Source organism: Dipodomys merriami, unplaced genomic scaffold (assembly GCF_024711535.1).
Source record: "Dipodomys merriami isolate MVZ:Mamm:240054 unplaced genomic scaffold, mDipMer1.0.p SCAF_1, whole genome shotgun sequence".
NCBI lineage: Eukaryota > Metazoa > Chordata > Mammalia > Rodentia > Heteromyidae > Dipodomys > Dipodomys merriami.
In genome coordinates, this window is record NW_027202270.1 from 35,499,729 (window position 1) to 35,512,782 (window position 13,054).

Genomic DNA, 13,054 nt, shown 5'->3' on the forward strand with positions numbered 1-13,054 from the left:
CATCTGTGGTATGTTACTTTACATAAACATGCAAAAACAGCCTCACTAGAGAAAAGGAATAAAAACAAACCTGAACAGATCTTTTGAGAAAAGATGTTAAATAATATCTTACTATTGTAATATTTTGAACCAGTAAAATATAAATGACTGTTTGTCCTGGATTTGAAAAATATATTATTTTCAGTATTAATTTTTCCTTATAATGATATGAACAATGAAAACTATTTGCCTTAAATATGGCCTATGTTGCATATACTTCTCCTAAATATCCTGACCTCCTTAGGATTACATATATTGAACATCAGAGACAAGTTCAAACTCAAATAGAGCATGCCCAGCATCCATTTTGTCTTCCTAGTCAAACAAAATCATTTTATTAAAAGATTCAGAATTCTGTTAGCAAGCCTATTTTAATGTATATGTTGCCTCTGTCTGCTGTCATTTTGCTCATGTCATCTTCATCCATCAGAGCTAGTTATGAGGCTGTCTCAAACTATTCTAGTACAGGTTGGTTCTGCACCAGGATCTCACTGCCCTTCAGTTTCCAACAGAAGGGGTGGCTGAAAAGAATAGCACATTCAGCAAGCTCCAGCTTTAGGATTCTGGACACTTATTTTGAATTTTCTGTCAGCCTCTTATGGTTTTAGAGGTGTTGAGATCAAGCAAGATTCAGTGTCCATTCTCAAGTTCTCTCCTGCTCTTCTTCCTGACTCCTCCTCATTAACCTCTGGCATCTTTAATCACAGGGATGGTAACTTTGTTCTGACTCATCAGATACTCTTCTATTTTATTTGCTGGACCATTCTACTTCTATAGGACCTAGAGTTTGGAACAAAATAAAGATATGGCTATTTTTCATACCTCAGATTACTGTGTTTCAAAGGTAATTTGAATTGGCAATTGAAATCATGCTGTCAATTGAAATCATGATGATCAAATGGTAATAAGATTTTTTTAAACCTTTGTTGTTGTTGTTGTTGGTTGTTGGGCTTGAACTTAGGGCCTGGGTACTGTCCCTGAGTTCTCTTGCTCAAGGCTAGCACTCTATTACTTGAACCACAGCACCACTTCTGGTTTTTGAGTGGCGAATTGAAGATAAGAGTCTCAATGGGGACTTTTCTGCCTGGGCTGGCTTTGAACTGCGATCCTCAGATCTCAGCCTCCTGAGTAGCTAGGATTATAGGCACAAGCCACTTATGGCCGGCTTTTTAACTTTTTTAAAAACTAAAAAAAAAAACTTAAAAAACTTTTCTGTATCATATTTTCATACATGAAGCAGAATCTAACTGAAAATGTTAATAAATGAAACAATTAGTTTTAAAGTAACAAACAAAAGATTGCCTGCATTCCTCAATGGATTATTACTGAACACCTTCAAACACCTGAATAAATTTTAACTCTTGAAGATCATGACTCTCTATTATATTTTTGTTCATTCATATTATGAAGCAGTTTCTTTTTTGTTCATATGTATATAGATTTATTGTAAAGATACTGTACAAAGGGGTTACAGTTACATGAGCAAGGTAATGAGTCCATTTCCTATTGAGCATTGTTACCTCCTCTTTTGTTTTTCCCCTACGATCCCTTTCCTTCCCATTGCTCCAACTCCTCCCTCCCCCCCCCCAAAGTTGTAAAGTTCATTTTCAACATATCATCTTGTACATCTCGTTGCTACCATGGGGTCATCCTGTATCCTTATTTTACCATTATGTTATTTTCCTTCCTCTTCCCAAATTAGAAAAATGTATATACAAGATGCAGGACACCAGAATCAAATACAGTGACAATAGGGATTATACCATGGGGGAAGAACATACAAAAGAAACAAACAAAAAAATCACATAGTACATTATAAGTACTTAGAAAAGAACAGCAAAAAAGATAAAACCTCTGTGTCCCTATCTTGGGGTTCATTTCACATCAGGTTATATGGTCATATGTACATACCTTTTGACTTTTTCTGCTTGTCCTAGGCATATACTAGGAAGAACATACAAAAGAAACAAACAAAAAAATCACATAGTACATTATAAGTACTTAGAAAAGAACAGCAAAAAAGATAAAACCTGTGTCCCTATCTTGGGGTTCATTTCACATCAGGTTATATGGTCATATGTACATACCTTTTGACTTTTTCTGCTTGTCCTAGGCATATACTAGTTATTGCAGATAAGGGAAACCATGGGACCTATGTTTTTTGGTGCCTGGCTTATTATGAAGCAGTTTCTATATATACTGATAATCACTTCACTGTTCTGCTGGATTACCATTATATCCCTGTTGCTGTCATCACCACCATTTAGGCATCATGGGAATAAAAAGAGATTCCTGCTGGTCAATGGTGGATCATGCCTGTACATAATTCTAGCTATGCAGGAGGCTGAGATCTGAGGATCACATTTTGAAGCCATTACAGGCAGGAAAGTCTATTAGACGCTTATCTCCAATGAACTACTCAGAACAATCTGGAAATGACACAATGGCTCAAGTGGCAGAGAACTAGCCTTGAGCCAAAGAAGCTCAGGGACAGCACTCAGGCCCTGAGTTCAAGCCCCTAAGACAGGCACAAAAAAGGGAAAGAAAAGAACAGAAAGATTCCCTATCTGCCTCTCTCATACTCCTTTCTTCTGAGTAAACCCAAGTTGTGTTATTCTCTTTTCCCCTGTTCACTTGAGAAACTGAGCTTTGAATTTAGCAATCCAGCATCCTACAGATAATTCCCACTTGGGCCTACACAGGGATTATTTTCCTATGATTCTCCAATATTTCCATGTAATTCACCAGTATTGTCCATCTCTTTCTGTGAAATAATGGACATGAAAATAATACCTCTACATTCAAGTTACAGAGCAGAATAAAGTCTTATTTTCCTAGCAGGGAGGATGAATGGAGAACGCAAACATGCGTGTTTATCAAAATTACCTGGAGGGTTTGTTGAAATTGGGTTATGGGCTCCAGTCCCAGTATTTCTAATTTGATAGGTGTTCATTAGAACCCATTCCTAACAGTTGTCAGGTAATGTGATTATGCTGATCTAGAGACATACTTTGAGAGCTTAGTACTAAAGGATGTCATAATAAGGCTACCAAAAGAGACAGAGACAGAGAGAGGGAAAGAGAGGGAGGGAGAGAGAGAGAAATAAAGAACATGGGAATTTCACTTAGAAATGTGATGTGTTATCAAAAATGTTGGTCACAGCTTGCCCAAAGTTATGCCTGAGAGTATTTTTTTAATTTTTATTTTTTATTGTTACAGAGAGGTTACAATTACATGGGCAAGGTAATGAGTGCGTTTCTTATCAAGCATTGTTGCCTCCTCTTTGTTTGTCCTTATCATCCCTTCCCATCTTCCCCCCCCCATGCCAAAGTTGTAAAATTCATTTTCAACATAAAATCTTGTATATCTCATTGGTGCAATAGGTCTACCTGTATCCCTATTTAAACAATTCGTTTTTTCCCTTCCCCTCCACAAATTATACCAACATCAAATACAGTGAAAACAGGGGTTATACCGTGGGAGAGGGACATACAAAGGAGATTTTTTGTATATTTTTTATTGTAAAAATGCTGTACAGAGGGGTTACAGTTACATGATGATTTTATGCTGGATGATTTTGCCTCTCCAGATTCCCGTGGAAATTTCCTTGAACAGGGGTGGTGATTCGGAGATTAGCTATAACTTACCAAAGACTTTGGATACTAGGGAACAAGGCTTATCCTTTGATTTGTATTATCATTAACTCTCCTTGGTCTTGAAAGCTGCAGAGCCTTTTTAGGTACCTTCTCTGGTCTACAGCCGCACTCTTTTCCTCTTGCTATGGCTTTTAGCAATCCTGGAAAGATACAAGTAGATGGAATACAGAGTGCCTTTTTTATATTTCATATTCCTGACTAGAAATTGGAATCCTTAGCCAGAGCAATAAGTCAAGAAAAAGACATTAAAGGGATCCATATAGGGGAGGAAGAAGTTAAACTATCTCTTTTTACAGATGACATGATTTTATATCTTAATGATCCTAAAAGCTCCATCCCCAAATGCTTAGAGCTTATAAACCACTTCAGCTAAGTAGCAGGATACAAAATTAACCTACAAAAATCAGACGCTTTCTGTACACCAACAAGGTACAAGCAGAAAGGGAAATCAAGTAAACAACACCATTTACAATAACCTCAAAAAAGTATCTAGGAATTAACCTAACCAAAGGGTCTATTTCATGATAACTAAAAAAGCCTTAAAAAATTAGGAATCATAGAGAATACCAGGTAATGGAAAGACCTCCCATGTTCCTGGATAGGCAGAATTAATATAGTGAAAATGGTCATACTGCCAAAATTGATATACACATTCAGTGCAATTCCCATTAAAATTCCAATTGCATACTTTACTGAAATAGAGAAAATAGTCCAAATATTCATATGGAACAACAAAAGACCAAAGCAATTCTAGGCAAAAGAATTGAGGGATCATGATACCAGATTTCAAGCTTTACAACAGAGCCATAATAACAATGACAACTTGGTATTGGCACAAAAAGAGACCCAAAGACCAATGGAACAGATTAGAGGACCCAGAAATAAAACCATATACATACAGTCAGTTGATCTTTGACAAAGGAGTCAAAGACATACAGTGGAAAAAACAGAACCTCTTCAACTATTGGTGCTGGAAAAACTGGGTGGCCACATGCAGAAAACTAAAAGTGGAACCTAGCTCATCATCATGCACTAACCTCAACTCAAAATGGATTAAAGACCTTAACATCAAACCTGAAAGTCTGAAACTACTGTAGGACAGAGTAGAAGAGACACTTGAACTTATAAGCACAGGCAGGAACTTCCTGAACAGAGTCCCAGGGTCACAACAAATTAGTGAGAGACTTGACAAATGGGACTACCTTAAATGAAAAGTTTTTGCACAAACAAAGAAACAGCAACCAAACTAGAAAGAATGCCAACTAATTGGGAAAAATATTTACCAGCAATATATCAGACAGGGTCTAATATCTATTATACACAGGTATCTCATAAACTAACCCATCAAAAACCTCACAAACCAATCATGAAATGGGCAAGGGAGCTAAAGAGAGACTTCTCAAAAGAAGATATAAAAATGGCAACAACAAAAAAACACACATGAAGAAATGTTCATCATCCCTGGCTATAAGGGAAATGCAAACAAAAACAAAACTGAGATACCACCTTACACCAGTCAGAATGGTCTGCATCCTAAATTCAGCCAACAACAAATGCTGGAGGGAATGTGGAGAAAGAGGAACCCTATTTTATTGCTGGTGGGAATGTATACTAATACAAGCACTTTGGAAAGCAGTCTGGAGGTACCTCAAAAAGCTAAATATAGACCTCCCCTATGACCCAGCCATACCACTCTTAGGCATCTACCCTGAACAACAGGAACCAGTATACAAAGACACATGCACCTCCATGTTCATTGCAACAATAGCCAAGATTTGGAAACAACCCAGATGCCCCACTACTGATGAGTGGATCCAAAAATTGTGGTATCTATATACAATGGATTATTATGCAGCAATTAGAAAGGACAAAATAATGGCATTTTCAGAGAAATGGATGGAACTAGAGCAAATTATTTTGAGCAAAGTAAGCCAAGAACAAAGAGACAAATGGCGCATGGTCTCCCTGATATGTGGATGCTAAAGCCAAAGTGCAAGAAGATGACAAAGTAAACAGGACTTCCAAGACAAAGGACAACCACTCATTTTGTCATGTCATTACTAAATGACTCCATGTTCTTGACCATCTATATCGTAGATATGCACACAATGGAGGGAAGACAGGAGGAGGACACAGAATAAGCCAGGAACGGAACAACACACAACAAAGGAGCCCATCAGTTGTACTGGACATAGAAGAAAGGAACTAAGCAACCCAAAGACAGCGGTGGGAAAGGAGGAATGAGAGGGAAAGAGGGAACAGCCTACACTAAGCAAAAGGAAAGAAATGTAAACATCATGTGATGTGGAAAAAATAATTTGTATTGTCAAAACTCATAGAATTCACAAACTGTATAGCCCATGATAATGATAATGTGCCTTATGAAGGTTAAAATGTGTTTGTGACTTTAACTAAGGATCACTATTTCACGATACTGTGAAATATATGAAATTTATGTAATCACCTAATCTTGATTTAAAAAGTGAGAGAAAGGATGGGTTAGAAGCAATGGGTGACAGTGTTGTCAGACACCTTGTATTCATATACTGTTTTGTAGAATGGGAACTTCTTTGTACAACTACTTAAGGATAATAATAAAAAAATAAAAAAAGAAAAGGCAACATGCCTATTTTCTGAAAAACAGGATAAGATCGATGTTAGATAAATATTATTTTACTGTGGTAAAACATGAATAATATAAAATTTGCCGCTTTAATAATTTAAAAATATTTTTGCTGTTATTGTAACAGTGATGTATAGAGGGGTTGCATTAACATAAGCCAAGTAATGAGTACATTGCTTTTTGGACAATAATACCACTTGCCTTGCTCTCTCCCAGTTTTTCACTCCTGATCCTACACACAAATTGCATAATTCATCTGGTGTTAATAATTTTAAGTACAAAAAGTCTGGAGGAAGATAGAGGAGGAGAAACTGGAGGGTTAAACAAGCTCTCACATAGAAACCATAGAATTTGAAGCCATCAAATCTGACCAATTAGACAAAACAACGTAGAAAGCCTTGAGAGTAGGTTAGACCATGAAGATCGAATCTCAGACTGAACACAGCTTAGATATTATAGAGAAAGAACATACAACTATTCAAGACAAATCTAAGAAATACAATAGATCTTGGCAACATTTAGAAGACACCATCAGAAGGCCTCATTTAAGGCTAATGGCTGTAGAGGAGGGCCTAGAGATAGAAGTGAATGGTCTAGGAAATTTATTTAACAGGATCCTACCTGAGAACTTCCCACACGTGCACAAAGATACGCCCATTCAGATACAAGAAGCCTTTAGAACCCCAAGTAGACCAGACCAGAACAGGACATCCCACCATCACATTGTAATACACACAGGATCAATTGAGACCAAGGAAAGGATCCTTAAAGCTGTCATGGAGAAAAGATCAATCATATAAAAGGAAACCACTCAGAATAACTTCAGTTTTCTCAGCAGGGAAAATGAAAGCAAAAAGAGCTAGGAATGATGTATGTCATGTCCTAAAAACAAACAACTATCAACCAAGAATATTGTACCCTGATAAACTCTCCTTCATAACAAAAGGTCAAATAAAAAGCTTTTGCACAGTAAAGAAAAATTGAAATAATACAGCTTCACCAAACCAGACCTATAAAAGATAATTAAAGATGTCCTAAACATAGAAAACCAACAAGAGCACAATAAAGGTCAAGAAAGAGCCCCCAAACAGAGAATCCAAGAATCATAGGAAGAACCCAGTTGGCACAGCCCCCATGAAGGTGGATAACATGGTAGGAACTACCAAACATCTTTCAGATCTAACAATCAATATTAATTGACTTAACTCTCAATTAAGCGACATAGACTGTCTAGTTGGATCAAAAAGCAAGATCCTTCTATATTCTGCCTTCAAGAGACACACCTTGCCCACAAAATCACACATTCTGAAAGTGAAAGGCTGAAATAAAATTTACCAAGCAAACGGCCCTCATAAACAGGCGGGAGTTGCAATCCTAATATCAGATAAAATAGACTTCAAATTGAAATTAGTGAGAAGAGATAAAGAAGGTCATTATATACTAATTAAGGGGTCTCTCCTTCAGGAGGATATTACAATTGTAAATATCTATTCACCAAATAATGGAACACACATATTTATCCAAGAAACACTACTTTCTTTCAAATCTCACATAAATCCAAAGACATTAATTGTTGGGGACTTTAACACAACACTATTCCTGCTGGATAGATCAACCTGGCAAAGCTCAACAGAGAAACCTCAGATCTAAACAACTGCATAGATCAACTAGACTTACAAACATCTACAGAATATTTCACCCAGCAGCATCAGAATGCACATTCTTCTTAGCACCACATGGAACATTCTCCAAAATAGACCATATTTTAAAAAGCAATTTTGTCCAAATCCAGAAACATTGAAATTATGCCCTGCATTTCTCTCAGATCACAAAGGAATAAAATTAGAATTCAACATCAAAAGCCACTAAAAAAAATCCTGTAACACATGGAGGATGAACAACACACCGTTGAGCCACTAGTGGGTCATGGAAGAAATTTGGAAGGAAATTCAAATGTTTATGATATATAACAAAAATGAACAAAAAATTACCAGCTCCTCTGGGACACAGCAAAACACTACTCAGAAGTTTATAGCTCTGAGTTCCTACAACAACAAATTGGAGAAATCTGAAACCAAAAATTTAATGAGGCACCTGAAGCTCTTTGAAAAAGAGCATCAAGCTAAACCCCAAACCAGTAGATGGAAACAAATAATTAAAATTAAATCCCAATTAAATGAATTAGAGTCCAAAAAATCCATAAAAAGAATCAACAAAACAAAGAGTTGGTTCTTTGAAAAAATTAACAAAATTGACACACCCTTAGAAAATCTTATCAGAAAAAGAAGAGAACACACCCAAATAAATTCAGAGATGAGAATGGAAACATCACCCCAGAAACAACTAATATTCAGAACATTTTAAAGGAATACTTCTCAACCCTTTTTGCTAATAAGTTTGAGAATCTGGACGAAATGGACCGATTTCTAGCATGCTGGAACTAAACCAAGATGATTTAAACCAACTTAACAGATCCATATCAAGCATCAAAATAGAAAAAGAAAAACAAAACCTCCCACCCAAGCAAATCCCAGGACTGGATCGATATACAGTTGAATTCTACAAGGCCTTCAAAGCAGAACTCACACCAATAGGCCTCCAACTCTTCAATGAAATTGAAAGGGAGAGTTCACTACCAAACTCTTTCTATGATGCCATCGTAAGCTTCATGCCAAAACCAGGCGGGGACTCATCAAAGAAAAAGAACTATAGACAAATTTCTTTGATGACCATCAATACAATATCCCTCAACAAAATTTTGGCCAATCGACTTCAACAACTCATCAAAACAATGACACACCATGATCAAACAGGATTCATTTCAGGGATGCCAAGCTGGTTCAATATATGCTAAATAATCATGATTATTTTGATATTTCAATTTCTCAATAGATGCAGAAAAAGCATTTGAGAAAATCCAACACCGCTTTATGATGAAAGCTCTGGAGTAGCTAGGAGTCCAGGAAACATTTCTCAATACAGTAAAGGCTGTGTATGACAAACCTACCGCTACACTTAAAGCTAAAGCCATTTCCTCTAAATTCAGTAACAAGACAAGGATGTCCACCCTCTCCATTACTCTTCAATTTAGTATTAGAATGCCTAACTAGAGCAATAAGACAAGAAACAAACATAAAGTGGATCCAAATAAGGAAAGATGAAGTAAAACTCTCCCCAGTCTTTGCAGATGACATGATCTTGTATTTAAACAATCCCATGGACTCCACTCCCAAATTACTCGACCTGATTCGAAACTTTGGCAGAGTAACAGAGTATTAAATTAATCCTCAAAAATCAATGGCTTTTCTGGATGCCAATAAGGAGAAGAGCATGGGTGAAATCAGGAAAGCAACTCCTTTTGTAAAAGCTCCACAAAAAATAAAATCCTAAGAGTTAACTAAAGAAGCAAAGGACCTCTATGATGAAAACTTTAAAAACCTGAAGGAAGAAATTAAAGCAGAACTAAGGAAGGGGCAAAACCTCCCATACTCCTGAATTGGAAGGATTAACATTTTGAAAATGGCAATACTACTAAAGACTATCTACAAATTCATTGTAATACCAATCAATATCCCAACCTGATTCTTCAATGAAATAGAAGCAACCCAAAACTTCATATGGAACATTAAAAGAACCCAAATAGCAAAAACAATCCTTAGCAGAAAGAACAGTGCTAAAGGACTATCAATAATACTTCAAACTCTACTACAAAGCCATAGTAATCAAAACAGCTTGGTACTGGCACCAGAACAGACCTGAGGACCAATGGGATAGAACTGAAGACCAAGAAATGAACTCATAGACCTATGGCCACCTAATCTCCGATAAGGGAGCTAAAAAATTAGAATGGAAGACAGACAGCCTCTTCAGTAAATGGTGCTGGCAAAATTGGTTAAACACTTGTAGGAAACTAAAGCTAGATCCTTATATATCACCCTGCACCAGAATCAACTCCAAATGGATCAAAGACCTTGAAGTCAAAGCAGACACCCTGAAAACATTACAGGAAGGAATAGGAGAAACCCTAGGGCTCCTTGACACAGACTGAAATTTTCTTAATAGAGACCCAGAAACAACAAATCAAAGAAACTTTGGACAAATGGGATTGCATGAAATTGCAGAGCTTCTCATGGCAAAGGACATAGCTAGCAAGATTAATAGAAAGTCCACAGATTCAGAGAAGATCTTCACTAGCCACAAGGGTCTCATATCTAAAATCAACTTAGAATTCAAAAAATTATTATTATTTATTTATTTTTATTGTGAAAATACCATAGAGAGGGGTTACAACTACATGGGCAAGGTAATGAGTGCATTTCTTTTTTTTTTTTTTGGTCCGGTCAGGGCCTGAACTCTGGGCCTGGACGCTGTCCCTCAGCTCTTCAGCTCAAGGCTAGCACTCTACCACTTGAGCCACAGCACCACTTCTGGCTTTTTTCTTTTTGCTTATGTGGTACTGAGGAATCGAACCCAGGGCCTCAGGCATGCAAGGCAAGCACTCTACCACTGAGCCAACTTCCCAGCCCCAATGAGTGCATTTCTTATCAAGCATTGTTGCCTCCTCCTCTGTTTCCCCTTCCCATCCCTTCCCATCTCCCCCCAACCCTTCTTTCCTCTCTCCTCCCCACCAAAATTGTAGTTTGTTTTTGACATAACATCTTGTACATCTCAACGTTGCAATGGGTCCACCTGCATCCCTATTTAAACAATTTGTTTTTTCCCTTCCCCTCAACAAATTATACCAACATCAAATACAGTGAAAACAGTTTATACCATGGGGGAGGCCCTCAACCAAAAATCCTCAAAGAAACAACTACCGATTAATAAGTAGGCTAAAGCCTTAAAGAGAGTCTTCTCTGAAGAGGAAATAAAAATGGCCAATAGACACATAAAGAAATGTTCAACTTCTCTAACCATGAAAGAAATGCAAATGAAAACAACATTGAGATTCCACCTCACCCCAGTTAGAATGGATATAATCAAGAAATTTAATAACAGCAGATGCTGGAGGGGATGTGGCCAGAAGGGAACCCCACTGCATTGCTGCTGGGCGTGTAACTTTGTTTGACAACTTTGGAAAGCAGTATGGAGGTTCTCAAAAGACTCAATATAGAGCTTCCTTATGACCCATCAATCCTAATTTTGGGCATTTACACAAACCATCACAAACAAGGCTATTCTAAAGCTACCAGCACAACTATGTTTATCACAACATTATTCATCATAGCTAAGATATGGAACCCTCCCAGAAGCTCCTCAGTAGATGACTGGATCAAGAAAATGTGATATATATATATATATATATAAATATATATATATATATATATATATATATATATATGAATTCTATACCTCCATAAGGAAGAATGACACTACCCATTTGTTAGGAAATGGAAAGACTTGGAAAAAAGTCTTATATTAAGTGAAGTAAATCAGGCCCAAAGAAACATAGGTCCCATGGTTTCCCTTATTTGCAATAGCTAGTATATGTCTAGGACAAGCAGAAAAGGTTAAAAGCTATGTATATATGATCATATAAATGATGCTAAGTGAAATGAACCCCAAAATAGGGACACAAGAGGTTTTATCTTTGTTGCTATTGTTTTTAATATACTTATAATATACTATGTGATTTTTTTTGTTTCTTCTGTATATTCTTCCCCATGGTATAATCCCTGTTTTCACTGTATTTTATTCCTGTGCCCTGCATCTTGTATATACATTTTTCTAATTTGGGGAGTGGAAGGGAAATAACAAAATGCTGAAATAAGGATACAGGTTGACCCATTGTAACAATGAGATATACAAGACACTATGTTGAAAATGAACTTTACAATTTGGAAATGGGGGGAGGGCTGGGGAAGAGCTGAGGAGGTGGGGAAGGAAGTGATGGTGGGGAAAAAACAAAGGAAGGGCTAACAATGTTTGATGGGTAATCTACTCATTACCTTACCCATGTAACTGAAACCCCTTTGTACAATATCTTTCCAATAAAAATATATAATAAAAATAATTTAAGTGTATAAAATCAGTGTAGTTAAGTACTTTATATGTTGGATAGCCATCACTACCATTTATTCTGAAGATTTTTCATCCTCAGAAACAGAAACTGTACACAGTAAACAATAACTCCATTTTCCCCTCTTTGGCCCAGTTCCTTCTTACTCTACTTTCTTGCTGATAAGAAGTTGCCTATTCTGTGAGATAATTTTTTTTGTCAGTCATCATGCTTGAACTCTGAGTCTGGGCACTATTCCTGAGCATTTTCAACCCAAGGCTAGCACTCTACCATTTTGAGCCACAACTCCACTTCCAGTTTTCTGGTTGTTAATTGGAGATGAGTCTCAGGGATTTTCTTAGCTGAGGTGGTTTCCAACAGCGATTCCAACAGCCTCCTCAGTATTATAGGTGTGAGCCACCAGGTAAAATTTTAATGTAGAAAAAAATGCTTTGAAAGTTTCTCCTTCTGCCTATTCACAATGCATAGAATCCTTTACTGTTTGGCTTCTTAAAGTCTGTTTAGACTTTCTTCCTGTTGTCTCTCAAGGCATCATGATGCCCTCTTTCATATTATACATGTCAGAAAGAAGATATCCTCTTTGACTATTCATGCATGTGTATATCTAGCTGGGGATTCACCAAGGCTTTCCTACATAGCAGATACTTCTAAGTGTTTTCTATACATTTAAGCCCACATCACCGCACCCATATTCTTAGCATCTGAGTTGTGCTGACA

At 37.0% G+C, this 13,054-nt stretch overlaps 1 protein-coding gene and 1 long non-coding RNA gene across 9 annotated transcripts in view; one reads left to right on the forward strand and one right to left on the reverse strand.

Moving 5' to 3' along the window:
* The window catches only part of Pde1a (phosphodiesterase 1A), a 362,766-nt gene that overhangs the window by 284,685 nt on the left and 65,027 nt on the right, over positions 1–13,054 (forward strand). The window lies entirely within an intron of this gene.
* The window catches only part of LOC138825287 (uncharacterized), a 28,538-nt gene continuing 19,096 nt past the window's right edge, over positions 3,613–13,054 (reverse strand). For both annotated transcript variants that reach the window (XR_011371389.1, XR_011371388.1), the window contains one exon: positions 3,613–3,835. This is a non-coding gene — a long non-coding RNA (uncharacterized lncRNA). The remainder of the gene's footprint in view (positions 3,836–13,054) is intronic.